The 25,625-nt window shown below is 48.7% G+C and overlaps 1 protein-coding gene across 1 annotated transcript in view; it reads right to left on the bottom strand.

Moving 5' to 3' along the window:
- The window catches only part of LOC116360588 (thyrotropin-releasing hormone-degrading ectoenzyme), a gene marked incomplete in the record, with an annotated part of 436,874 nt that overhangs the window by 76,396 nt on the left and 334,853 nt on the right, over positions 1 to 25,625 (bottom strand).

The raw sequence follows: 25,625 nt of genomic DNA, 5'->3' as shown, positions 1-25,625 counted from the left end.
CTGGAGTCGGCTGAGAGTGCCACTTCACTGGAGGGGTCCGACTGGGCCAGATCAGGCTGTTGAGCGTCCCAAATGGAACTCTATTCCCTTTAAAGTGCACTACTTTTGATCAGAGCCCTATGGGGATTAAGTTTCCTTTTGGAATGCGCACTGAGGCATGCTGGGGCAGGGCGAGGTGGGCAGCCTGGCTCTTCTTGGGTCAGGGGTGCAATATGAAGGGTAATGAGGTGTGAGGTTGCTGGAGGGACAAGGGATGGCAAGCTCCAGGGGAGTCTCTCTCTGTCTCTCTGTCGATGTCGCTCTCTCTCTTCCTCTCTCTCTGTCTCTCTCTGTCGATGTCGCTCTCTCTCTTCCTCTCTCTCTGTCTCTCTCTCTCGATGTCGCTCTCTCTCTTCCTCTCTATCTCTTGATGTCGCTCTCTCTTTCTATCTCTCTCTCTCTTCCTCTCTCTCTCTCTCTTGATGTCGCTCTCTCTCTTTCTATCTCTCTCTCTCTTCCTCTCTCTCCCTCTCTTTTTCTCTCTGTCTCTCTCTCGATGTCGCTCTCTCTCTTCCTCTGTCTGTCTCTCGATGTCGCTCTCTCTCTTCCTCTCTCTATCTCTCTCTCGATGTCGCTCTCTCTCTTCCTCTCTCTCTCTTGATGTCGCTCTCTCTCTTTCTCTCTTTCTATCTCTCTCTCTCTTCCTCTCTCTCTCTCTCTCTTGATGTCGCTCTCTCTCTTTCTATCTCTCTCTTGATGTCGCTATCTCTCTTCCTCTCTCTCTCTTGATGTCGCTCTCTCTCTTTCTCTCTTTCTATCTCTCTCTCTCTTCCTCTCTCTCTCTCTCTCTTGATGTCGCTCTCTCTCTTTCTATCTCTCTCTCTCTTCCTCTCTCTCTCTCTTGATGTCGCTCTCTCTCTTTCTATCTCTCTCTCTCTTCCTCTCTCTCTCTCTCTTGATGTCGCTCTCTCTCTTTCTATCTCTCTCTCTTCCTCTCTCTCCCTCTCGTTTTCTCTCTCTGAGATGGCTTTATGTCCTTATAGCTTCAGAGACACACTTGAGGCTGAGTCTTGATATAGTCTATAATCAAACAGTCCAAGTAGCAGCGTAACAGGACCTCAGAGGAGCACTAACATCTATTGCTAAAATATATTTTCTTTCCTCAAACCACAATAAAAAAGGAAACCCATAGAGCGACACCTGCATGGATCCCGTAATCCCTTATGTTCAGATTATAAAAGTCTATCGATGGAGTCCATCACACTGGCAGGTAGTTGCACCAGTGTGTTCTTAATATAGTCAGTGGATTTCGTGGTTATATCATTTCCCTCTGCGGTTTTCACTTAATGTCCAGTTTCATACTTAAAGGTAGTGTTGAAGTAGGTATAACAGAATACTGTGTGTAACCTTTATTTAACTAGGCAAGTCAGTTAAGAACAAATTCTTATTTACAATGACGACCTAGGAACTGTGGGTTAACTGCCTTGTTCAGGGGCAGAACGACAGATTTTTACCTTGTCAGCTCGGGGATTCGATCCAGCAACCTTTCGGTTACTAGTCCAACACTCTAACCACTAGGCTCCCTGCCTCTAACCACTAGGCTACCCTGCCTCTAACCACTAGGCTACCCTGCCTCTAACCACTAGGCTACCCACCTCTAACCACTAGGCTACCCACCTCTAACCACTAGGCTACCCACCTCTAACCACTAGGCTATCTGCTACCTTGAGTTATAACAGAATATTTCCATACTACCTTGAGTTATAACAGAATACTTAAATACTACATTGAGTTATAATAGAATACTTCAATACTACCTTGAGTTATAAATAATAGTTTTCCCCAGCCTACCCGTAGTCGTAGTGATTATTGAGCTGTGAATTCCATCTCATGCTGAACGTTGATTTCATCTTTCAGGTCCTCTGACTGTACTCACATCTAACCTGAGGCTGTACCCAAATGGCTCCAACATTCCCTATACGAAAGTATCGTTGCCATTAATTTCTAAGAGCTCAAGTCAATTCTTCATCCATAAAACCCCCATGATGCACTCTGACAATCTCCCAGACTCGTAAGTCAGAATTCCAGACACAATAAACTAAGGCTTGCGTCCCAAATGGCATCCAACGGGCCCTGGTCAAAAGTAGTGCACTATACAGGAAATATGGTATACAGCCTCGGGTTAGATGTTCTGGAAACATCCGGGGGGGGAGTAGAAGGTAATTAGCGGGTGTAATTGCAACGCCCCTGTAATAGTCACGCATCACAGTTCTCTGCAGGTGACCAGGAAATCAATTTACCACTAATTTCATTTAGCAATTTATTTTCTCCATGACTGGTGTCAGGGGGTGGGGACAGTGGCTTAGAGCAGTTTACATCTATGTTTTGTTGCCATGGGGCGGAGAGAACCTGAGCAGTTTACATCTATGTTTTGTTGCCAGGGGGCGGAGAGAACCTGAGCAGTTTACATCTATGTTTTGTTGCCAGGGGGCGGAGAGAACCTGAGCAGTTTACATCTATGTTGCCATGGGGCGGAGAGAACCTGAGCAGTTTACATCTATGTTTTGTTGCCAGGGAGCGGAGAGAACCTGAGCAGTTTACATCTATGTTTTGTTGCCATGGGGCGGAGAGAACCTGAGCAGTTTACATCTATGTTTTGTTGCCAGGGGGCGGAGAGAACCTGAGCAGTTTACATCTATGTTTTGTTGCTATGGGACGGAGAGAACCTGAGCAGTTTACATCTATGTTTTGTTGCCAGGGAGCGGAGAGAACCTGAGCAGTTTACATCTATGTTTTGTTGCCAGGGAGCGGAGAGAACCTGAGCAGTTTACATGTATGTTGCCAGGGGGCGGAGAGAACCTGAGCAGTTTACATCTATGTTTTGTTGCCAGGGGGCGGAGAGAACCTGAGCAGTTTACATCTATGTTTTGTTGCCATGGGGCGGAGAGAACCTGAGCAGTTTACATCTATGTTTTGTTGCCAGGGGGCGGAGAGAACCTGAGCAGTTTACATCTATGTTTTGTTGTCATGGGGCGGAGAGAACCTGAGCAGTTTACATCTATGTTGCCATGGAGCGGAGAGAACCTGAGCAGTTTACATATATGTTGCCATGGAGCGGAGAGAACCTGAGCAGTTTACATCTATGTTTTGTTGCCATGGAGCGGAGAGAACCTGAGCAGTTTACATCTATGTTTTGTTGCCAGGGGGCGGAGAGAACCTGAGCAGTTTACATCTATGTTTTGTTGCCAGGGGGCGGAGAGAACCTGAGCAGTTTACATCTATGTTTTGTTGCCAGGGGGCGGAGAGAACCTGAGCAGTTTACATCTGTGTTTGTTGCCATGGGGCGGAGAGAACCTGAGCAGTTTACATCTATGTTGCCATGGAGGCGGAGAGAACCTGAGCAGTTTACATCTATGTTTTGTTGCCAGGGGGCGGAGAGAACCTGAGCAGTTTACATCTATGTTTTGTTGCCATGGAGCGGAGAGAACCTGAGCAGTTTACATATATGTTGCCATGGGGCGGAGAGAACCTGAGCAGTTTACATCTATGTTTTGTTGCCATGGAGCGGAGAGAACCTGAGCAGTTTACATCTATGTTTTGTTGCCAGGGGGCGGAGAGAACCTGAGCAGTTTACATCTATGTTTTGTTGCCATGGGGCGGAGAGAACCTGAGCAGTTTACATCTATGTTTTGTTGCCATGGAGCGGAGAGAACCTGAGCAGTTACATCTATGTTTTGTTGCCAGGGGGCGGAGAGAACCTGAGCAGTTTACATCTATGTTTTGTTGCCATGGGGCGGAGAGAACCTGAGCAGTTTACATCTATGTTTTGTTGCCATGGGGCGGAGAGAACCTGAGCAGTTTACATCTATGTTTTGTTGCCATGGGGCGGAGAGAACCTGAGCAGTTTTATAGCTAATTTTATAGGTAATTGTAAACATTTTGCTATGAGGCTGAGAGCAAATCTTACTGTTTTAGAGCTAATTTCCTGCTATTCTACACATCTTGCTATGAAACTGAGAGAACATGTGCAGGTTTATAGCACTAAATATATTTTTAGGGGTGGGGGGGGGGTTGTTCATGATGAAACCCTCATATTAAACACCAATGGTATTCACAATGTTGATGGTTTACATGGCATTCAGAAAGTATTCAGACCCCTTTCCCTTGTTCCACATGTTGTTATGTTACAGCCTTATTCCATAACGGATTAAATATAACCTTTTTCCTCAGAAATCTACACACAATACCCCGTCATGACAAAGCAAAAACAGGGTTATTTATTTTTTTGCAAATAAATTACAAATAAAAAAACTGAAATACGTTATTTACATAAATATTCAGACCCTTTGCTATGAGACTCAACATTGAGCTCAGGTGCATCCTGTTTCCATATATATATATATACAATCCCTTTGAAAAGTGCTGGAATACCTTCCTATCTTCCACAATTTTTACATTACAGCCTTATTTTAAAAATATTTATTTTTATTTTTATCTTCAACAATCTACACACATTATCCCATAATGACAAAGTGAAAACACGTCTTTACAAATTCTTGCAAATGTATAAATAAACAACAGAAATACCTTATTTACATAAGAATTCAGACCCTTTGCTATGAGACTCAAAATTGAGCTCAGGTGCATCCTGTTTCCATTGATCATCCTTGAGATGTTTCTACAACTTTATTGGAGTCCACCTGTAGTAAATTCAATTGATTGGACATGATCTGGAAAGGTACACACCTGTCTATGTAAGGTCCCACAGTTGACAGTGCATGTCAGAGCAATAACCAAGCCATGAGGTCGAAGGAATTGTCCGTAGAGCTCCGAGACAGGATTGTGTCGAGGCACAGATCTGGTGAAGGGCACCAAGAAATGTCTGCAGCATTGAAGGTCTCCAAGAACACAGCGGCCTTTGTAACGGATGTGAAATGGCTAGCTAGTTAGCGGTGGTGCTGGTGTAACGGATGTGAAATGGCTAGCTAGTTAGCGGTGGTACTGGTGTAACGGAGGTGAAATGGCTAGCTAGTTAGCGGTGGTGCGCGCTAAATAGCGTTTCAATCAGTGACGTCACTTGCTCTGAGACCTTGAAGTAGTGGTTCCCCTTGCTCTGCAAGGCTTTTGTGGAGCGATGGGTAACGATGCTTCGAGGGTGGCTGTTGTTGATGTGTGCAGAGGGTCCCTGGTTCGCGCCCGGGTATGGGCGAGGGGACGGTCTAAAGTTATACTGTTACACCTCCACCATTCTTAAATGGAAGAAGTTTGGGACGACCAAGACTCTTCCTAGAGCTGGCCGCCCGGCCAAACTGAGCAATTGGGGGAGAAGGGCCTTGGTCAGGGAGGTGACCAAGAACCCGATTGCCACTCTGACAGAGCTCCAGAGTTCCTCTGTGGAGATGGGAGAACCTTCTAGAAGGACAACCATCTCTGCAGCACTCCACCAATCAGGCCTTTACGGTAAAGTGGAAGGAAGCCACTCCTCAGTAAAAGGCACATGACAACCTGCTTGGAGTTTGCCAAAAGGCAGCTAAAGAATCTCAGACCATGAGAAACAAGATTCTCTGGTCTGACGTAACCAAGATTGAACTCTTTGTCCTGAATGCCAACCATCACGTCTGGAGGAAACTTGGCACCATCCCTATAGTGAAGTATGGTGGTGGCAGCATCATACTATGGGAATGTTTTTCAGAGCTGCCAAAGCTGACTCATCCTCCTAGATCTATCCTCTGCCTTCGACACCGTGAACCATCAGACCCTCCTCTCCACCCTCTCAGGGCTGGGTGTCTCAGGCTCTATCAGACCCTCCTCTCCACCCCCTCAGGGCTGCGTGTCTCAGGCAAATCAGATCCTCCTCTCCACCCTCTCAGGCCTGGGTGTCTCAGGCTCTATCAGATCCTCCTCTCCACCCTCTCAGGGCTGGGTGTCTCAGGCTCTGCACACTCTGCATCCTACCTGGCAGGCCACTCCTACCAGGTGAAGTGAAGAGGATCTGTGTCTGCACCATGTACCACTACTGGTGTCCCCCAGGGCTCGGTTCTAGGCCCTCTTCTCTTCTCTCTCAACACCAAGTCACTCGACTACATCATATTTTCAGATTACCCAGATTGCCCACCACCTCAAGCTCAACCTCGACAGGACAGAGTAGCTCTTCCTTTCGGGGAAGCGCCTGCCCGCTCCAAGACCACGAGGTTGACAACTCCACTGTGTCCCAGAGTGAAAAGAACCTTGTTGTGACCCTGCAGAAATCACACCAAAGTGGAACTAACTCCCCCACCAAAACAAAGTTAGCACAGCAGAGTCCATGCCCATCTTTTGAAAACATCTGAAACCTTACATCCTCAAAGAGTATGTTAAATAATGCCACGGTACCTCCCCCACCCACCCTTTCAGGAACTAACACTCAACATTATTTCCCTTTTACTAGCAAGGACTTTGCTGAGCTACTTTATTGAGGAAGAATGTACTGACTGTGATTATCTTACCTAGTTATCTTAAGACGGCACTAATTGTAAATTGCTCTGGATAAGAGCGTCTGCTAAATGACATAAATGTAATGTAAAATATGTACTTTTTTCTTATTTTTTTCAAGAGCGACAAACTTGACTTTTAAAAGAACAGATACTCTATCGCTGGGCAAAAATGAAGGAAAGAAGAATATCAATTGTGGAGTGGAGTCAGAAACTCAACCATCATCCACTTGCCTTTCAAAGAGAAGATGCTACCCTGCTGGCCTGACGTGCATAGAGCCTGTTCAATGTTTCATGTGTTGTGGAGTAGGGTAGCTATTATTATTTATCTCTGGTAAGTGTGCCTCTAGTCTAGCACGACCAGGAAACACCAAAGGACTCTACCGTCTGTAGTTTCTCCCTCTCCCTCTCTCTCCCTCTCTCTCCCCTCTCCTTCTACCTCTCCATCTCTCCCTCTCTCTACCTCTCTCCCGCTCCCTCTCCTTCTACCTCTCCACCTCTTTTTCTCTCTCCCACTCCCTCTCCTTCTACCTCTCCACCTCTCTTTCTCTCTCCCGCTCCCTCTCCTTCTACCTCTCTCTCCCTCTCTCCCGCTCCCTCTCTCTCCCTCTCCTTCTACCTCTCTCCCTCTCTACCTCTCTCCCGCTCCCTCTCCTTCTACCTCTCCACCTCTCTACCTCTCTCCCTCTCTCTCACTCCCTCTCCTTCTACCTCTCCACCTCTCTACCTCTCTCCCTCTCCCTCTCATTCTACCTCTCTACCTCTCTACCCCTCTCCCTCTCCTTCTACCTCTCCACCTCCCTACCTCTCTCCCTCTCTCCCACTCCTCTCCTTCTACCTCTCTACCTCTCTCCCGCTCCCGCTCCCTCTCCTTCTACCTCTCCACCTCTCTCCCTCTCTCCCACTCCCTCTCCTTCTACCTCTCCACCTCTCTCCCTCTCTCCCACTCCCTCTCCTTCTACCTCTCTACCTCTCTACCTCTCTCCCTCTCTCCCTCTCTCCCTCTCTCCCACTCCCTATCCTTCTACCTCTCCACCTCTCTCTACCTCTCTCTCCCTCTGTCCCTGGCTGGCCTGCCTTTAATCAATAATAGGTGGTCTGGTCAAGATACACTGTTGTTAATCCACCCACAGCCTTATGAATATCCTTCAGGACTGTTGATGCTAGTTCAGAATAATCAAAGCACGACTGTAATGTCATGCAAATGGATGCACACGTTAGAATGTATGAACGATGCCTGCACCACCTCCAAGCTTGGCTTGAGACTTTACTGAACAGAGTGAAATAGTTTACAAGTATTTAAATCTTCTCTCTCTCTCTGGCCTCATCACACCAAGTGGAGCATCGGGCCTCATCACACCAATTGGAGCATCTGGCCTCATCACACCAAGTGGAGCATCACACCAAGTGGAGCATCAGACCTCATCACACCAAGTGGAGCATCAAGCCTCATCACACCAGTGGAGCATCGGGCCTCATCACACCAAGTGGAGCATCAGACCTCATCACACCAAGTGGAGCATCAAGCCTCATCACACCAGTGGAGCATCAGGCCTCATCACACCAAGTGGAGCATCGGGCCTCATCACACCAAGTGGAGCATCGGGCCTCATCACACCAAGTGGAGCATCGGGCCTCATCACACCAAGTGGAGCATCACACCAAGTGGAGCATCAGACCTCATCACACCAAGTGGAGCATCAAGCCTCATCACACCAGTGGAGCATCAGGCCTCATCACACCAAGTGGAGCATCAGACCTCATCACACCAAGTGGAGCATCAAGCCTCATCACACCAGTGGAGCATCAGGCCTCATCACACCAAGTGGAGCATCAGGCCTCATCACACCAGTGGAGCATCAGGCCTCATCACACCAGTGGAGCATCGGGCCTCATCACACCAAGTGGAGCATCGGGCCTCATCACACCAAGTGGAGCATCACACCAAGTGGAGCATCAGGCCTCATCACACCAGTGGAGCATCACACCAAGTGGAGCATCGGGCCTCATCACACCAGTGGAGCATCACACCAAGTGGAGCATCAGGCCTCATCACACCAGTGGAGCATCAGGCCTCATCACACCAGTGGAGCATCACACCAAGTGGAGCATCGGGCCTCATCACACCAGTGGAGCATCACACCAGTGGAGCATCAAGTCTCATCACACCAAGTGGAGCATCAGGCCTCATCACACCAGTGGAGCATCACACCAAGTGGAGCATCGGGCCTCATCACACCAGTGGAGCATCACACCAGTGGAGCATCAAGTCTCATCACACCAAGTGGAGCATCAGGCCTCATCACACCAGTGGAGCATCACACCAAGTGGAGCATCGGGCCTCATCACACCAGTGGAGCATCACACCAAGTGGAGCATCGGGCCTCATCACACCAGTGGAGCATCAGGCCTCATCACACCAGTGGAGCATCACACCAAGTGGAGCATCAGGCCTCATCACACCAGTGGAGCATCACACCAAGTGGAGCATCGGGCCTCATCACACCAGTGGAGCATCACACCAAGTGGAGCATCAGGCCTCATCACACCAGTGGAGCATCACACCAAGTGAAGCATCGGGCCTCATCACACCAAGTGGAGCATCACACCAAGTGGAGCATCACACCAAGTGGAGCATCGGGCCTCATCACACCAAGTGGAGCATCGGGCCTCATCACACCAGTGGAGCATCACACCAAGTGGAGCATCAGGCCTCATCACACCAAGTGGAGCATCGGGCCTCATCACACCAGTGGAGCATCACACCAAGTGGAGCATCGGGCCTCATCACACCAGTGGAGCATCACACCAAGTGGAGCATCAAGTCTCATCACACCAGTGGAGCATCAGGCCTCATCACACCAGTGGAGCATCGGGCCTCATCACACCAGTGGAGCATCACACCAAGTGGAGCATCAAGTCTCATCACACCAGTGGAGCATCGGGCCTCATCACACCAGTGGAGCATCACACCAGTGGAGCATCACACCAGTGGAGCATCACACCAAGTGGAGCATCGGGCCTCATCACACCAGTGGAGCATCACACCAAGTGGAGCATCGGGCCTCATCACACCAGTGGAGCATCACACCAAGTGGAGCATCGGGCCTCATCACACCAGTGGAGCATCGGGCCTCATCACACCAGTGGAGCATCACACCAAGTGGAGCATCGGGCCTCATCACACCAGTGGAGCATCACACCAAGTGGAGCATCAAGTCTCATCACACCAGTGGAGCATCGGGCCTCATCACACCAGTGGAGCATCACACCAGTGGAGCATCACACCAGTGGAGCATCACACCAAGTGGAGCATCGGGCCTCATCACACCAGTGGAGCATCACACCAAGTGGAGCATCGGGCCTCATCACACCAGTGGAGCATCACACCAAGTGGAGCATCGGGCCTCATCACACCAGTGGAGCATCGGGCCTCATCACACCAGTGGAGCATCACACCAAGTGGAGCATCGGGCCTCATCACACCAGTGGAGCATCACACCAAGTGGAGCATCAAGTCTCATCACACCAGTGGAGCATCGGGCCTCATCACACCAGTGGAGCATCACACCAGTGGAGCATCACACCAGTGGAGCATCACACCAAGTGGAGCATCGGGCCTCATCACACCAGTGGAGCATCACACCAAGTGGAGCATCACACCAGTGGAGCATCACACCAGTGGAGCATCACACCAGTGGAGCATCACACCAAGTGGAGCATCACACCAGTGGAGCATCGGGCCTCATCACACCAGTGGAGCATCACACCAGTGGAGCATCACACCAGTGGAGCATCACACCAGTGGAGCATCACACCAGTGGAGCATCGGGCCTCATCACACCAGTGGAGCATCACACCAGTGGAGCATCACACCAGTGGAGCATCACACCAGTGGAGCATCACACCAAGTGGAGCATCACACCAAGTGGAGCATCACACCAGTGGAGCATCAGGCCTCATCACACCAGTGGAGCATCGGGCCCCATCACACCAGTGGAGCATCACACCAAGTGGAGCATCACACCAGTGGAGCATCAGGCCTCATCACACCAGTGGAGCATCGGGCCTCATCACACCAGTGGAGCATCACACCAAGTGGAGCATCACACCAGTGGAGCATCACACCAGTGCAGCATCACACCAAGTGGAGCATCACACCAAGTGGAGCATCACACCAAGTGGAGCATCACACCAGTGGAGCATCACACCAAGTGGAGCATCACACCAAGTGGAGCATCACGCCAAGTGGAGCATCAAGTCTCATCACACCAGTGGAGCATCGGGCCTCATCACACCAGTGGAGCATCACACCAGTGGAGCATCACACCAGTGGAGCATCACACCAAGTGGAGCATCGGGCCTCATCACACCAGTGGAGCATCACACCAAGTGGAGCATCGGGCCTCATCACACCAGTGGAGCATCACACCAAGTGGAGCATCGGGCCTCATCACACCAGTGGAGCATCGGGCCTCATCACACCAGTGGAGCATCACACCAAGTGGAGCATCGGGCCTCATCACACCAGTGGAGCATCACACCAAGTGGAGCATCAAGTCTCATCACACCAGTGGAGCATCGGGCCTCATCACACCAGTGGAGCATCACACCAGTGGAGCATCACACCATTGGAGCATCACACCAAGTGGAGCATCGGGCCTCATCACACCAGTGGAGCATCACACCAAGTGGAGCATCACACCAGTGGAGCATCACACCAGTGGAGCATCACACCAGTGAAGCATCACACCAGTGGAGCATCACACCAAGTGGAGCATCACACCAGTGGAGCATCGGGCCTCATCACACCAGTGGAGCATCACACCAGTGGAGCATCACACCAGTGGAGCATCAAACCAGTGGAGCATCACACCAGTGGAGCATCACACCAGTGGAGCATCGGGCCTCATCACACCAGTGGAGCATCACACCAGTGGAGCATCACACCAGTGGAGCATCACACCAGTGGAGCATCACACCAAGTGGAGCATCACACCAAGTGGAGCATCACACCAGTGGAGCATCAGGCCTCATCACACCAGTGGAGCATCGGGCCTCATCACACCAGTGGAGCATCACACCAAGTGGAGCATCACACCAGTGGAGCATCAGGCCTCATCACACCAGTGGAGCATCGGGCCTCATCACACCAGTGGAGCATCACACCAAGTGGAGCATCACACCAGTGGAGCATCACACCAAGTGGAGCATCACACCAAGTGGAGCATCACACCAAGTGGAGCATCACACCAAGTGGAGCATCACACCAAGTGGAGCATCAGGCCAACAATAAAATTACAGAAAAATAACAAGGCTTCTTGTTACCAGCTTCTACCCCCCAACCTATCAGACTCCTGAACAGCTAATCAAACGGCTACCCAGACTACTTGCATTGACCCCCCCCCCCCCCCCCACATGTACTGTACATATTACCTCAATTACCTCAACTTACTATTCTATTGTTGCTCTTTCATTATTTGTTGTTTTTCCATTTTTCTTTTTGATTGATTGATTTGTTTTATTTTATTCAGTTTATTTTAGGAAATACTTTCTCAACACTTATTTTTTATTTAAACAGCATTGTTGGTTAAGGGATTGTAACTCAGCATTGCACTGTTGTATTCGGCGCATGTAAAAAAAGAAAGAAAGAAAAAGATTTGATTAAAGAAAAAATCTTTGTCCAGTTCGAGGTGAGTAATCACTGTCCTGATGTCCAGAAGAGTTGGTTCAGAGCATGTAGAACAGCATCTCTCCCTCTCTCTCTCTCTCTTCTCTGTGTCTCTCTCTCTCTCTCTCTCTGTCTCTCTCTCTCTCTCTCTCTCTCTCTCTCTCTCTGTCTTTCTCTCTCTCTCTCTCTCTCTCTGTCTTTCTCTCTCTCTCTCTCTCTCTCTCTCTCTCTGTCTCTCTCTCTCTCTCTCTGTCTCTCTGTCTCTCTCTCTCTCTCTGTCTCTCTCTCTCTCTCTCTCTGTCTCTCTCTCTCTCTCTCTCTCGCTCTCTCTCTATTCTCTCTATTCTCTCTCTCTCTCGCTCTCTGAGAGGAGAAAGAGTGAGAGGTGTGGGGGAGCCTGCTAGCTTACCCAGCCTTCCCAGGGCAGGCCAAGGTAGCCAGCTACGACGGGTTGGGGGGGAATGTAAAGGGTTAATGGTGTTGACTTGTTTTAAATGGCAAACTGAGAAAGGTGGGGTGTTTGAGTCACCATTAGCAGTTCTGGTTTTCTTCTTTCTCCAGTAAGCTTTCAGAAGAAGCACGCTAAGAACCGAGAAAAAAACACAGGTCTACCAACGGCAGGTGAGGACGGGAGATAAAGGTTGCCATTGACAACCGAGAGGGGGTGACGTGCCCTGTCAGTACAGTATGTGCCCTGCAGAAGAGCATTTTAGAAATATTATGCAGCATCGATTGGACAGGCTATATTAACTACAGCCTTCAGTGGTGTGAAGTGTCCCGACATTATCTACAGCCTTCAGTGTTGTGAAGTTTCCTCTACATTATCTACAGCCTTCAGTGGTGTGAAGTTTCCTCTACATTATCTACAGCCTTCAGTGGTGTGAATTTCCCCTTACATTATCTACAGCCTTCAGTGGTGTGAAGTTTCCCTACATTATCTAACACCTTCAGTGGTGTGAAGTTTCTGCTACATTATCTACAGCCTTCAGTGGTGTGAAGTTTCTGCTACATTATCAACAGCCTTCAGTGGTGTGAAGTATCCGCTACATTATCTACAGCCTTAAGTGGTGGGGATTTTCTCCTACATTATCTACAGCCTTCAGTGGTGTGAAGTTTCCGCTACATTATCTACAGCCTTCAGTGGTGTGAAGTGTCCCGACATTATCTACAGCCTTCAGTGGTGTGAAGTTTCCTCTACATTATCTACAGCCTTCAGTGGTCTGAAGTTTCCCCTACATTATCTACAGCCTTCAGTGGTCTGAAGTTTCCTCTACATTATCTAAAGCCTTCAGTGGTGTGAAGTTTCCGCTACATTATCTACAGCCTTCAGTGGTGTGAAGTTTCCGCTATATTATCTACAGACTTCAGTGGTGTCAAGTTTCCTCTACATTATCTAAAGCCTTCAGTGGTGTGAAGTTTCCGCTACATTATCTACAGCCTTCAGTGGTGTGGATTTTCCGCTACATTATCTACAGCCTTCAGTGGTGTGAAGTGTCCTCTACATTATCTAAAGCCTTCAGTGGTGTGAAGTTTCCCCTACATTATCTACAGCCTTCAGTGGTGTGAAGTTGCCTCTACATTATCTACAGCCTTCAGTGTTGTGAAGTTTCCTCTACATTATCTACAGCCTTCAGTGGTGTGAAGTTTCCCCTACATTATCTACAGCCTTCAGTGGTGTGAAGTTTCCCCTACATTATCTACAGCCTTCAGTGGTGTGAAGTTGCCTCTACATTATCTACAGCCTTCAGTGTTGTGAAGTTTCCTCTACATTATCTACAGCCTTCAGTGGTGTGAAGTTTCCCCTACATTATCTACAGCCTTCAGTGGTGTGAAGTTTCCTCTACATTATCTACAGCCTTCAGTGGTGTGAAGTTTCCCCTACATTATCTAAAGCCTTCAGTGGTGTGAAGTTTCCGCTACATTATCTACAGCCTTCCGTGGTGTGAAGTTTCCGCTACATTATCTACAGCCTTCAGTGTTGTGAAATTTCCCCGATTACCCTTTTCCCCTTCCTCCTTCCTTGTCTTCTAAGAAGGGGAGATTTATTTTGCCAAACATTGAGACAATTGTTTTTCTTTAGTAAAAATGGGATTTTGGGAGGAAAACTCCTTCCCCAGGGCAGAGGTAAAGCATGGAGAGAAGACCAGTATTAGGATGCAGAGACGATGTCCCTTGCCTCTCCTCTCCTCGCTTATCCCTCTCCTCGCCTCGCTAGCGGCCTTGCCGGCCCGAATCAGAGGAACACGAGGGAGGGATACCAGATTGGTTCAGAATGAATTATTAACCTCACCTTCATGGAAGATTAAACTAATCCATCCACATGTTGCCAGGGCTTCTCCTGAACACTACTGCTTCTAAACACAGTTCTACCCTTCTAAACACAGTTCTACCCTCTGAACACAGTTCTACCCTCTGAACACAGTTCTACCCTTCTAAACACAGTTCTACCCTTCTAAACACAGTTCTACCCTTCTAAACACAGTTCTACCCTTCTAAACACAGTTCTACCCTTCTAAACACAGTTCTACCCTTCTAAACACAGTTCTACCCTCTGAACACAGTTCTACCCTTCTAAACACAGTTCTACCCTTCTAAACACAGTTCTACCCTTCTAAACACAGTTCTACCCTCTGAACACAGTTCTACCCCCTGAACACAGTTCTACCCTCTGAACACAGTTCTACCCCCTGAACACAGTTCTACCCTCTGAACACAGTTCTACCCCCTGAACACAGTTCTACCCTCTGAACACAGTTCTACCCTCTGAACACAGTTCTACCCTCTGTACACAGTTCTACCTCTGAACACAGTTCTACCCTCTGAACACAGTTCTACCCTCTGAACACAGTTCTACCCTCTGAACACAGTTCTACCCTTCTAAACACAGTTCTACCCTCTGAACACAGTTCTACCCTCTGAACACAGTTCTACCCTCTGAACACAGTTCTACCCTCTGAACACAGTTCTAACCTTCTAAACACAGTTCTACCCTTCTAAACACAGTTCTACCCTCTGAACACAGTTCTACCCTCTGAACACAGTTCTACCCTTCTGTACACAGTTCTACCCGTCTGAACACAGCTCTGCATAGAGCTCTGCATAGAGCTCCATGTAGAGGGACGCAGATGTAGTTGCATGGTACAGTGAAATTCTTCAGCTGCGACATTGCAGGTGTGAATAAAACATGCAAATGAAACAATACAAACTTTAAATAATAATATTTACATATTTACAATGAAAGAGAGAGAGATCATCTGGGAGAGAACAGTTTAGTAATACAGTAGACCTGATCGACAGCTGTCTGTTACCTCCACTGTGTGGACAGGAGAAGACTAGTTGCCTGTCTGTTACCTCCACTGTGTGGACAGGAGAAGACTAGCTGTCTGTCTGTTACCTCCACTGTGTGGACAGGAGAAGACTAATTGTCTGTCTGTTACCTCCACTGTGTGGACAGGAGAAGACTAGTTGTCTGTCTGTTACCTCCACTGTGTGGACAGGAGAAGACTAGCTGTCTGTTACCTCCACTATGTGGACAGGAGAAGACTAGTTGTCTGTCTGTTCCCTCCACTGTGTGGACAGGAGAAGACTAGTTGTCTGTCTGTTCCCTCCACTGTGTGGACAGGAGAAGACTAGTTGTCTGTCTGTTACCTCCACTGTGTGGACAGGAGAAGACTAGTTGTCTGTTACCTCCACTGTGTGGACAGGAGAAGACTAGTTGTCTGTTACCTCTACTGTGTGGACAGGAGAAGACTAGTTGTATGTTACCTCTACTATGTGGACAGGAGAAGACTAGTTGTCTGTCTGTTACCTCCACTGTGTGGACAGGAGAAGACTAGTTGTCTGTCTGTTACCTCCACTGTGTGGACAGGAGAAGACTAGTTGTCTGTCTGTTACCTCCACTGTGTGGACAGGAGAAGACTAGTTGTCTGTTACCTCCACTGTGTGGACAGGAGAAGACTAGTTGTCTGTTACCTCCACTGTGTGGACAGGAGAAGACTAGTTGTCTGTTACCTCCACTGTGTGGACAGGAGAAGACTAGTTGTCTGTTCCCTCCACTGTGTGGACAGGAGAAGACTAGTTGTCTGTTACCTCCACTGTGTGGACAGAAGAAGACTAGTTGTCTGTCTGTTCCCTCCACTGTGTGGACAGGAGAAGACTAGTTGTCTGTCTGTTACCTCCACTGTGTGGACAGGAGAAGACTAGTTGTCTGTTACCTCCACTGTGTGGACAGGAGAAGACTAGTTGTCTGTTACCTCTACTGTGTGGACAGGAGAAGACTAGTTGTCTGTTACCTCTACTATGTGGACAGGAGAAGACTAGTTGTCTGTCTGTTACCTCCACTGTGTGGACAGGAGAAGACTAGTTGTCTGTCTGTTACCTCCACTGTGTGGACAGGAGAAGACTAGTTGTCTGTTCCCTCCACTGTGTGGACAGGAGAAGACTAGTTGTCTGTTACCTCCACTGTGTGGACAGGAGAAGACTAGTTGTCTGTTACCTCCACTGTGTGGACAGGAGAAGACTAGTTGTCTGTTACCTCCACTGTGTGGACAGGAGAAGACTAGTTGTCTGTTCCCTCCACTGTGTGGACAGGAGAAGACTAGTTGTCTGTTACCTCCACTGTGTGGACAGGAGAAGACTAGTTGTCTGTTACCTCCACTGTGTGGACAGGAGAAGACTAGTTGTCTGTTACCTCCACTGTGTGGACAGGAGAAGACTAGTTGTCTGTTACCTCCACTATGTGGACAGGAGAAGACTAGTTGTCTGTTACCTCCACTGTGTGGACAGGAGAAGACTAGTTGTCTGTTACCTCTACTATGTGGACAGGAGAAGACTAGTTGTCTGTCTGTTACCTCCACTGTGTGGACAGGAGAAGACTAGTTGTCTGTTACCTCCACTGTGTGGACAGGAGAAGACTAGTTGTCTGTCTGTTACCTCCACTGTGTGGACAGGAGAAGACTAGTTGTCTGTTACCTCCACTGTGTGGACAGGAGAAGACTAGTTGTCTGTCTGTTACCTCCACTGTGTGGACAGGAGAAGACTAGTTGTCTGTTACCTCCACTGTGTGGACAGGAGAAGACTAGTTGTCTGTTCCCTCCACTGTGTGGACAGGAGAAGACTAGTTGTCTGTCTGTTACCTCCACTATGTGGACAGGAGAAGACTAGTTGTCTGTCTGTTACCTCCACTGTGTGGACAGGAGAAGACTAGTTGTCTGTTACCTCCACTGTGTGGACAGGAGAAGACTAGTTGTCTGTCTGTTCCCTCCACTGTGTGGACAGGAGAAGTCTAGTTGTCTGTTACCTCCACTGTGTGGACAGGAGAAGTCTAGTTGTCTGTTACCTCCACTGTGTGGACAGGAGAAGACTAGATGTATGTCTGTTACCTCCACTGTGTGGACAGGAGAAGACTAGTTGTCTGTTCCCTCCACTGTGTGGACAGCAGAAGACTAGTTGTCTGTCTGTTACCTCCACTGTGTGGACAGGAGAAGACTAGTTGTCTGTTCCCTCCACTGTGTGGACAGGAGAAGACTAGTTGTCTGTTACCTCCACTGTGTGGACAGGAGAAGACTAGTTGTCTGTTACCTCCACTGTGTGGACAGGAGAAGACTAGTTGTCTGTCTGTTACCTCCACTGTGTGGACAGGAGAAGACTAGTTGTCTGTTACCTCCACTGTGTGGACAGGAGAAGACTAGTTGTCTGTTACCTCCACTGTGTGGACAGGAGAAGACTAGTTGCCTGTCTGTTACCTCCACTGTGTGGACAGGAGAAGACTAGTTGTCTGTCTGTTCCCTCCACTGTGTGGACAGGAGAATACTAGTTGTCTGTCTGTTACCTCCACTGTGTGGACAGGAGAAGACTAGTTGTCTGTTACCTCCACTGTGTGGACAGGAGAAGACTAGTTGTCTGTTCCCTCCACTGTGTGGACAGGAGAAGACTAGTTGTCTGTTACCTCCACTGTGTGGACAGGAGAAGACTAGTTGTCTGTTCCCTCCACTGTGTGGACAGGAGAAGACTAGTTGTCTGTTACCTCCACTGTGTGGACAGGAGAAGACTAGTTGTCTGTTACCTCCACTGTGTGGACAGGAGAAGACTAGTTGTCTGTTACCTCCACTGTGTGGACAGGAGAAGACTAGTTGTCTGTTACCTCCACTGTGTGGACAGGAGAAGACTAGTTGTCTGTTCCCTCCACTGTGTGGACAGGAGAAGACTAGTTGTCTGTTACCTCCACTGTGTGGACAGGAGAAGACTAGTTGTCTGTCTGTTCCCTCCACTGTGTGGACAGGAGAAGACTAGTTGTCTGTCTGTTACCTCCACTGTGTGGACAGGAGAAGACTAGTTGTCTGTTACCTCCACTGTGTGGACAGGAGAAGACTAGTTGTCTGTTACCTCTACTGTGTGGACAGGAGAAGACTAGTTGTCTGTTACCTCTACTATGTGGACAGGAGAAGACTAGTTGTCTGTCTGTTACCTCCACTGTGTGGACAGGAGAAGACTAGTTGTCTGTCTGTTACCTCCACTGTGTGGACAGGAGAAGACTAGTTGTCTGTTCCCTCCACTGTGTGGACAGGAGAAGACTAGTTGTCTGTTACCTCCACTGTGTGGACAGGAGAAGACTAGTTGTCTGTTACCTCCACTGTGTGGACAGGAGAAGACTAGTTGTCTGTTACCTCCACTGTGTGGACAGGAGAAGACTAGTTGTCTGTTCCCTCCACTGTGTGGACAGGAGAAGACTAGTTGTCTGTTACCTCCACTGTGTGGACAGGAGAAGACTAGTTGTCTGTTACCTCCACTGTGTGGACAGGAGAAGACTAGTTGTCTGTTACCTCCACTGTGTGGACAGGAGAAGACTAGTTGTCTGTTACCTCCACTATGTGGACAGGAGAAGACTAGTTGTCTGTTACCTCCACTGTGTGGACAGGAGAAGACTAGTTGTCTGTTACCTCCACTGTGTGGACAGGAGAAGACTAGTTGTCTGTTCCCTCCACTGTGTGGACAGGAGAAGACTAGTTGTCTGTTACCTCCACTGTGTGGACAGGAGAAGACTAGTTGTCTGTTACCTCCACTGTGTGGACAGGAGAAGACTAGTTGTCTGTTACCTCCACTGTGTGGACAGGAGAAGACTAGTTGTCTGTTACCTCCACTGTGTGGACAGGAGAAGACTAGTTGTCTGTTCCCTCCACTGTGTGGACAGGAGAAGACTAGTTGTCTGTTACCTCCACTGTGTGGACAGGAGAAGACTAGTTGTCTGTCTGTTCCCTCCACTGTGTGGACAGGAGAAGACTAGTTGTCTGTCTGTTACCTCCACTGTGTGGACAGGAGAAGACTAGTTGTCTGTTACCTCCACTGTGTGGACAGGAGAAGACTAGTTGTCTGTTACCTCTACTGTGTGGACAGGAGAAGACTAGTTGTCTGTTACCTCTACTATGTGGACAGGAGAAGACTAGTTGTCTGTCTGTTACCTCCACTGTGTGGACAGGAGAAGACTAGTTGTCTGTCTGTTACCTCCACTGTGTGGACAGGAGAAGACTAGTTGTCTGTCTGTTACCTCCACTGTGTGGACAGGAGAAGACTAGTTGTCTGTTCCCTCCACTGTGTGGACAGGAGAAGACTAGTTGTCTGTTACCTCCACTGTGTGGACAGGAGAAGACTAGTTGTCTGTTACCTCCACTGTGTGGACAGGAGAAGACTAGTTGTCTGTTACCTCCACTGTGTGGACAGGAGAAGACTAGTTGTCTGTTCCCTCCACTGTGTGGACAGGAGAAGACTAGTTGTCTGTTACCTCCACTGTGTGGACAGGAGAAGACTAGTTGTCTGTTACCTCCACTGTGTGGACAGGAGAAGACTAGTTGTCTGTTACCTCCACTGTGTGGACAGGAGAAGACTAGTTGTCTGTTACCTCCACTATGTGGACAGGAGAAGACTAGTTGTCTGTTACCTCCACTGTGTGGACAGGAGAAGACTAGTTGTCTGTTACCTCTACTATGTGGACAGGAGAAGACTAGTTGTCTGTCTGTTACCTCCACTGTGTGGACAGGAGAAGACTAGTTGTCTGTTACCTCCACTGTGTGGACAGGAGAAGACTAGTTGTCTGTCTGTTACCTCCACTGTGTGGACAGGAGAAGACTAGTTGTCTGTTACCTCCACTGTGTGGACAGGAGAAGACTAGTTGTCTGTCTGTTACCTCCACTGTGTGGACAGGAGAAGACTAGTTGTCTGTTACCTCCACTGTGTGGACAGGAGAAGACTAGTTGTCTGTTCCCTCCACTGTGTGGACAGGAGAAGACTAGTTGTCTGTCTGTTACCTCCACTATGTGGACAGGAGAAGACTAGTTGTCTGTCTGTTACCTCCACTGTGTGGACAGGAGAAGACTAGTTGTCTGTTACCTCCACTGTGTGGACAGGAGAAGACTAGTTGTCTGTCTGTTCCCTCCACTGTGTGGACAGGAGAAGTCTAGTTGTCTGTTACCTCCACTGTGTGGACAGGAGAAGTCTAGTTGTCTGTTACCTCCACTGTGTGGACAGGAGAAGACTAGATGTATGTCTGTTACCTCCACTGTGTGGACAGGAGAAGACTAGTTCTCTGTTCCCTCCACTGTGTGGACAGCAGAAGACTAGTTGTCTGTCTGTTACCTCCACTGTGTGGACAGGAGAAGACTAGTTGTCTGTTCCCTCCACTGTGTGGACAGGAGAAGACTAGTTGTCTGTTACCTCCACTGTGTGGACAGGAGAAGACTAGTTGTCTGTTACCTCCACTGTGTGGACAGGAGAAGACTAGTTGTCTGTCTGTTACCTCCACTGTGTGGACAGGAGAAGACTAGTTGTCTGTTACCTCCACTGTGTGGACAGGAGAAGACTAGTTGTCTGTTACCTCCACTGTGTGGACAGGAGAAGACTAGTTGCCTGTCTGTTACCTCCACTGTGTGGACAGGAGAAGACTAGTTGTCTGTCTGTTCCCTCCACTGTGTGGACAGGAGAAGACTAGTTGTCTGTCTGTTACCTCCACTGTGTGGACAGGAGAAGACTAGTTGTCTGTTACCTCCACTGTGTGGACAGGAGAAGACTAGTTGTCTGTTCCCTCCACTGTGTGGACAGGAGAAGACTAGTTGTCTGTTACCTCCACTGTGTGGACAGGAGAAGACTAGTTGTCTGTTACCTCCACTGTGTGGACAGGAGAAGACTAGTTGTCTGTTACCTCCACTGTGTGGACAGGAGAAGACTAGTTGTCTGTTACCTCCACTGTGTGGACAGGAGAAGACTAGTTGTCTGTTCCCTCCACTGTGTGGACAGGAGAAGACTAGTTGTCTGTTACCTCCACTGTGTGGACAGGAGAAGACTAGTTGTCTGTTACCTCCACTGTGTGGACAGGAGAAGACTAGTTGTCTGTTACCTCCACTGTGTGGACAGGAGAAGACTAGTTGTCTGTTCCCTCCACTGTGTGGACAGGAGAAGACTAGTTGTCTGTTACCTCCACTGTGTGGACAGGAGAAGACTAGTTGTCTGTTACCTCCACTATGTGGACAGGAGAAGACTAGTTGTCTGTTACCTCCACTGTGTGGACAGGAGAAGACTAGTTGTCTGTTACCTCTACTATGTGGACAGGAGAAGACTAGTTGTCTGTCTGTTACCTCCACTGTGTGGACAGGAGAAGACTAGTTGTCTGTTACCTCCACTGTGTGGACAGGAGAAGACTAGTTGTCTGTCTGTTACCTCCACTGTGTGGACAGGAGAAGACTAGTTGTCTGTTACCTCCACTGTGTGGACAGGAGAAGACTAGTTGTCTGTCTGTTACCTCCACTGTGTGGACAGGAGAAGACTAGTTGTCTGTTACCTCCACTGTGTGGACAGGAGAAGACTAGTTGTCTGTTCCCTCCACTGTGTGGACAGGAGAAGACTAGTTGTCTGTCTGTTACCTCCACTATGTGGACAGGAGAAGACTAGTTGTCTGTTACCTCCACTGTGTGGACAGGAGAAGACTAGTTGTCTGTTACCTCCACTGTGTGGACAGGAGAAGACTAGTTGTCTGTCTGTTACCTCCACTGTGTGGACAGGAGAAGACTAGTTGTCTGTTACCTCCACTGTGTGGACAGGAGAAGACTAGTTGTCTGTTCCCTCCACTGTGTGGACAGGAGAAGACTAGTTGTCTGTCTGTTACCTCCACTATGTGGACAGGAGAAGACTAGTTGTCTGTTACCTCCACTGTGTGGACAGGAGAAGTCTAGTTGTCTGTTACCTCCACTGTGTGGACAGGAGAAGTCTAGTTGTCTGTTACCTCCACTGTGTGGACAGGAGAAGACTAGATGTATGTCTGTTACCTCCACTGTGTGGACAGGAGAAGACTAGTTGTCTGTTCCCTCCACTGTGTGGACAGCAGAAGACTAGTTGTCTGTCTGTTACCTCCACTGTGTGGACAGGAGAAGACTAGTTGTCTGTTCCCTCCACTGTGTGGACAGGAGAAGACTAGTTGTCTGTTACCTCCACTGTGTGGACAGGAGAAGACTAGTTGTCTGTTACCTCCACTGTGTGGACAGGAGAAGACTAGTTGTCTGTCTGTTACCTCCACTGTGTGGACAGGAGAAGACTAGTTGTCTGTTACCTCCACTGTGTGGACAGGAGAAGACTAGTTGTCTGTTACCTCCACTGTGTGGACAGGAGAAGACTAGTTGCCTGTCTGTTACCTCCACTGTGTGGACAGGAGAAGACTAGTTGTCTGTCTGTTCCCTCCACTGTGTGGACAGGAGAATACTAGTTGTCTGTCTGTTACCTCCACTGTGTGGACAGGAGAAGACTAGTTGTCTGTCTGTTACCTCCACTGTGTGGACAGGAGAAGACTAGTTGTCTGTTCCCTCCACTGTGTGGACAGGAGAAGACTAGTTGTCTGTTACCTCCACTGTGTGGACAGGAGAAGACTAGTTGTCTGTTCCCTCCACTGTGTGGACAGGAGAAGACTAGTTGTCTGTTACCTCCACTGTGTGGACAGGAGAAGACTAGTTGTCTGTTACCTCCACTGTGTGGACAGGAGAAGACTAGTTGTCTGTTACCTCCACTGTGTGGACAGGAGAAGACTAGTTGTCTGTTACCTCCACTATGTGGACAGGAGAAGACTAGTTGTCTGTTACCTCCACTGTGTTGACAGGAGAAGACTAGTTGTCTGTTACCTCTACTATGTGGACAGGAGAAGACTAGTTGTCTGTCTGTTACCTCCACTGTGTGGAAAGGAGAAGACTAGTTGTCTGTTACCTCCACTGTGTGGACAGGAAGACTAGTTGTCTGTTACCTCCACTGTGTGGACAGGAGAAGACTAGTTGTCTGTCTGTTACCTCCACTATGTGGACAGGAGAAGACTAGTTGTCTGTCTGTTACCTCCACTGTGTGGACAGGAGAAGACTAGTTGTCTGTTACCTCCACTGTGTGGACAGGAGAAGACTAGTTGTCTGTCTGTTCCCTCCACTGTGTGGACAGGAGAAGTCTAGTTGTCTGTTACCTCCACTGTGTGGACAGGAGAAGTCTAGTTGTCTGTTACCTCCACTGTGTGGACAGGAGAAGACTAGATGTCTGTCTGTTACCTCCACTGTGTGGACAGGAGAAGACTAGTTGTCTGTTCCCTCCACTGTGTGGACAGGAGAAGACTAGTTGTCTGTCTGTTACCTCCACTGTGTGGACAGGAGAAGACTAGTTGTCTGTTCCCTCCACTGTGTGGACAGGAGAAGACTAGTTGTCTGTTACCTCCACTGTGTGGACAGGAGAAGACTAGTTGTCTGTTACCTCCACTGTGTGGACAGGAGAAGACTAGTTGTCTGTCTGTTACCTCCACTGTGTGGACAGGAGAAGACTAGTTGTCTGTTACCTCCACTGTGTGGACAGGAGAAGACTAGTTGTCTGTTACCTCCACTGTGTGGACAGGAGAAGACTAGTTGCCTGTCTGTTACCTCCACTGTGTGGACAGGAGAAGACTAGTTGTCTGTCTGTTCCCTCCACTGTGTGGACAGGAGAAGACTAGTTGTCTGTCTGTTACCTCCACTGTGTGGACAGGAGAAGACTAGTTGTCTGTCTGTTACCTCCACTGTGTGGACAGGAGAAGACTAGTTGTCTGTCTGTTCCCTCCACTGTGTGGACAGGAGAAGACTAGTTGTCTGTCTGTTACCTCCACTGTGTGGACAGGAGAAGACTAGTTGTCTGTCTGTTACCTCCACTGTGTGGACAGGAGAAGACTAGTTGTCTGTCTGTTACCTCCACTGTGTGGACAGGAGAAGACTAGTTGTCTGTTACCTCCACTGTGTGGACAGGAGAAGACTAGTTGTCTGTTACCTCCACTGTGTGGACAGGAGAAGACTAGTTGTCTGTTACCTCCACTGTGTGGACAGGAGAAGACTAGTTGTCTGTCTGTTACCTCCACTGTGTGGACAGGAGAAGACTAGTTGTCTGTTCCCTCCACTGTGTGGACAGGAGAAGACTAGTTGTCTGTCTGTTACCTCCACTATGTGGACAGGAGAAGACTAGTTGTCTGTCTGTTACCTCCACTGTGTGGACAGGAGAAGACTAGTTGTCTGTTACCTCCACTGTGTGGACAGGAGAAGACTAGTTGTCTGTCTGTTCCCTCCACTGTGTGGACAGGAGAAGTCTAGTTGTCTGTTACCTCCACTGTGTGGACAGGAGAAGTCTAGTTGTCTGTTACCTCCACTGTGTGGACAGGAGAAGACTAGATGTCTGTCTGTTACCTCCACTGTGTGGACAGGAGAAGACTAGTTGTCTGTTCCCTCCACTGTGTGGACAGGAGAAGACTAGTTGTCTGTCTGTTACCTCCACTGTGTGGACAGGAGAAGACTAGTTGTCTGTTCCCTCCACTGTGTGGACAGGAGAAGACTAGTTGTCTGTTACCTCCACTGTGTGGACAGGAGAAGACTAGTTGTCTGTTACCTCCACTGTGTGGACAGGAGAAGACTAGTTGTCTGTCTGTTACCTCCACTGTGTGGACAGGAGAAGACTAGTTGTCTGTTACCTCCACTGTGTGGACAGGAGAAGACTAGTTGTCTGTTACCTCCACTGTGTGGACAGGAGAAGACTAGTTGCCTGTCTGTTACCTCCACTGTGTGGACAGGAGAAGACTAGTTGTCTGTCTGTTCCCTCCACTGTGTGGACAGGAGAAGACTAGTTGTCTGTCTGTTACCTCCACTGTGTGGACAGGAGAAGACTAGTTGTCTGTCTGTTACCTCCACTGTGTGGACAGGAGAAGACTAGTTGTCTGTCTGTTCCCTCCACTGTGTGGACAGGAGAAGACTAGTTGTCTGTCTGTTACCTCCACTGTGTGGACAGGAGAAGACTAGTTGTCTGTCTGTTACCTCCACTGTGTGGACAGGAGAAGACTAGTTGTCTGTCTGTTACCTCCACTGTGTGGACAGGAGAAGACTAGTTGTCTGTTACCTCCACTGTGTGGACAGGAGAAGACTAGTTGTCTGTTACCTCCACTGTGTGGACAGGAGAAGACTAGTTGTCTGTTACCTCCACTGTGT

Source organism: Oncorhynchus kisutch, unplaced genomic scaffold (assembly GCF_002021735.2).
Source record: "Oncorhynchus kisutch isolate 150728-3 unplaced genomic scaffold, Okis_V2 Okis09a-Okis19a_hom, whole genome shotgun sequence".
Taxonomy (NCBI): domain Eukaryota; kingdom Metazoa; phylum Chordata; class Actinopteri; order Salmoniformes; family Salmonidae; genus Oncorhynchus; species Oncorhynchus kisutch.
Note: the sequence above shows the minus strand (reverse complement) of the source record. Positions and strands in the feature narration are given on the sequence as shown.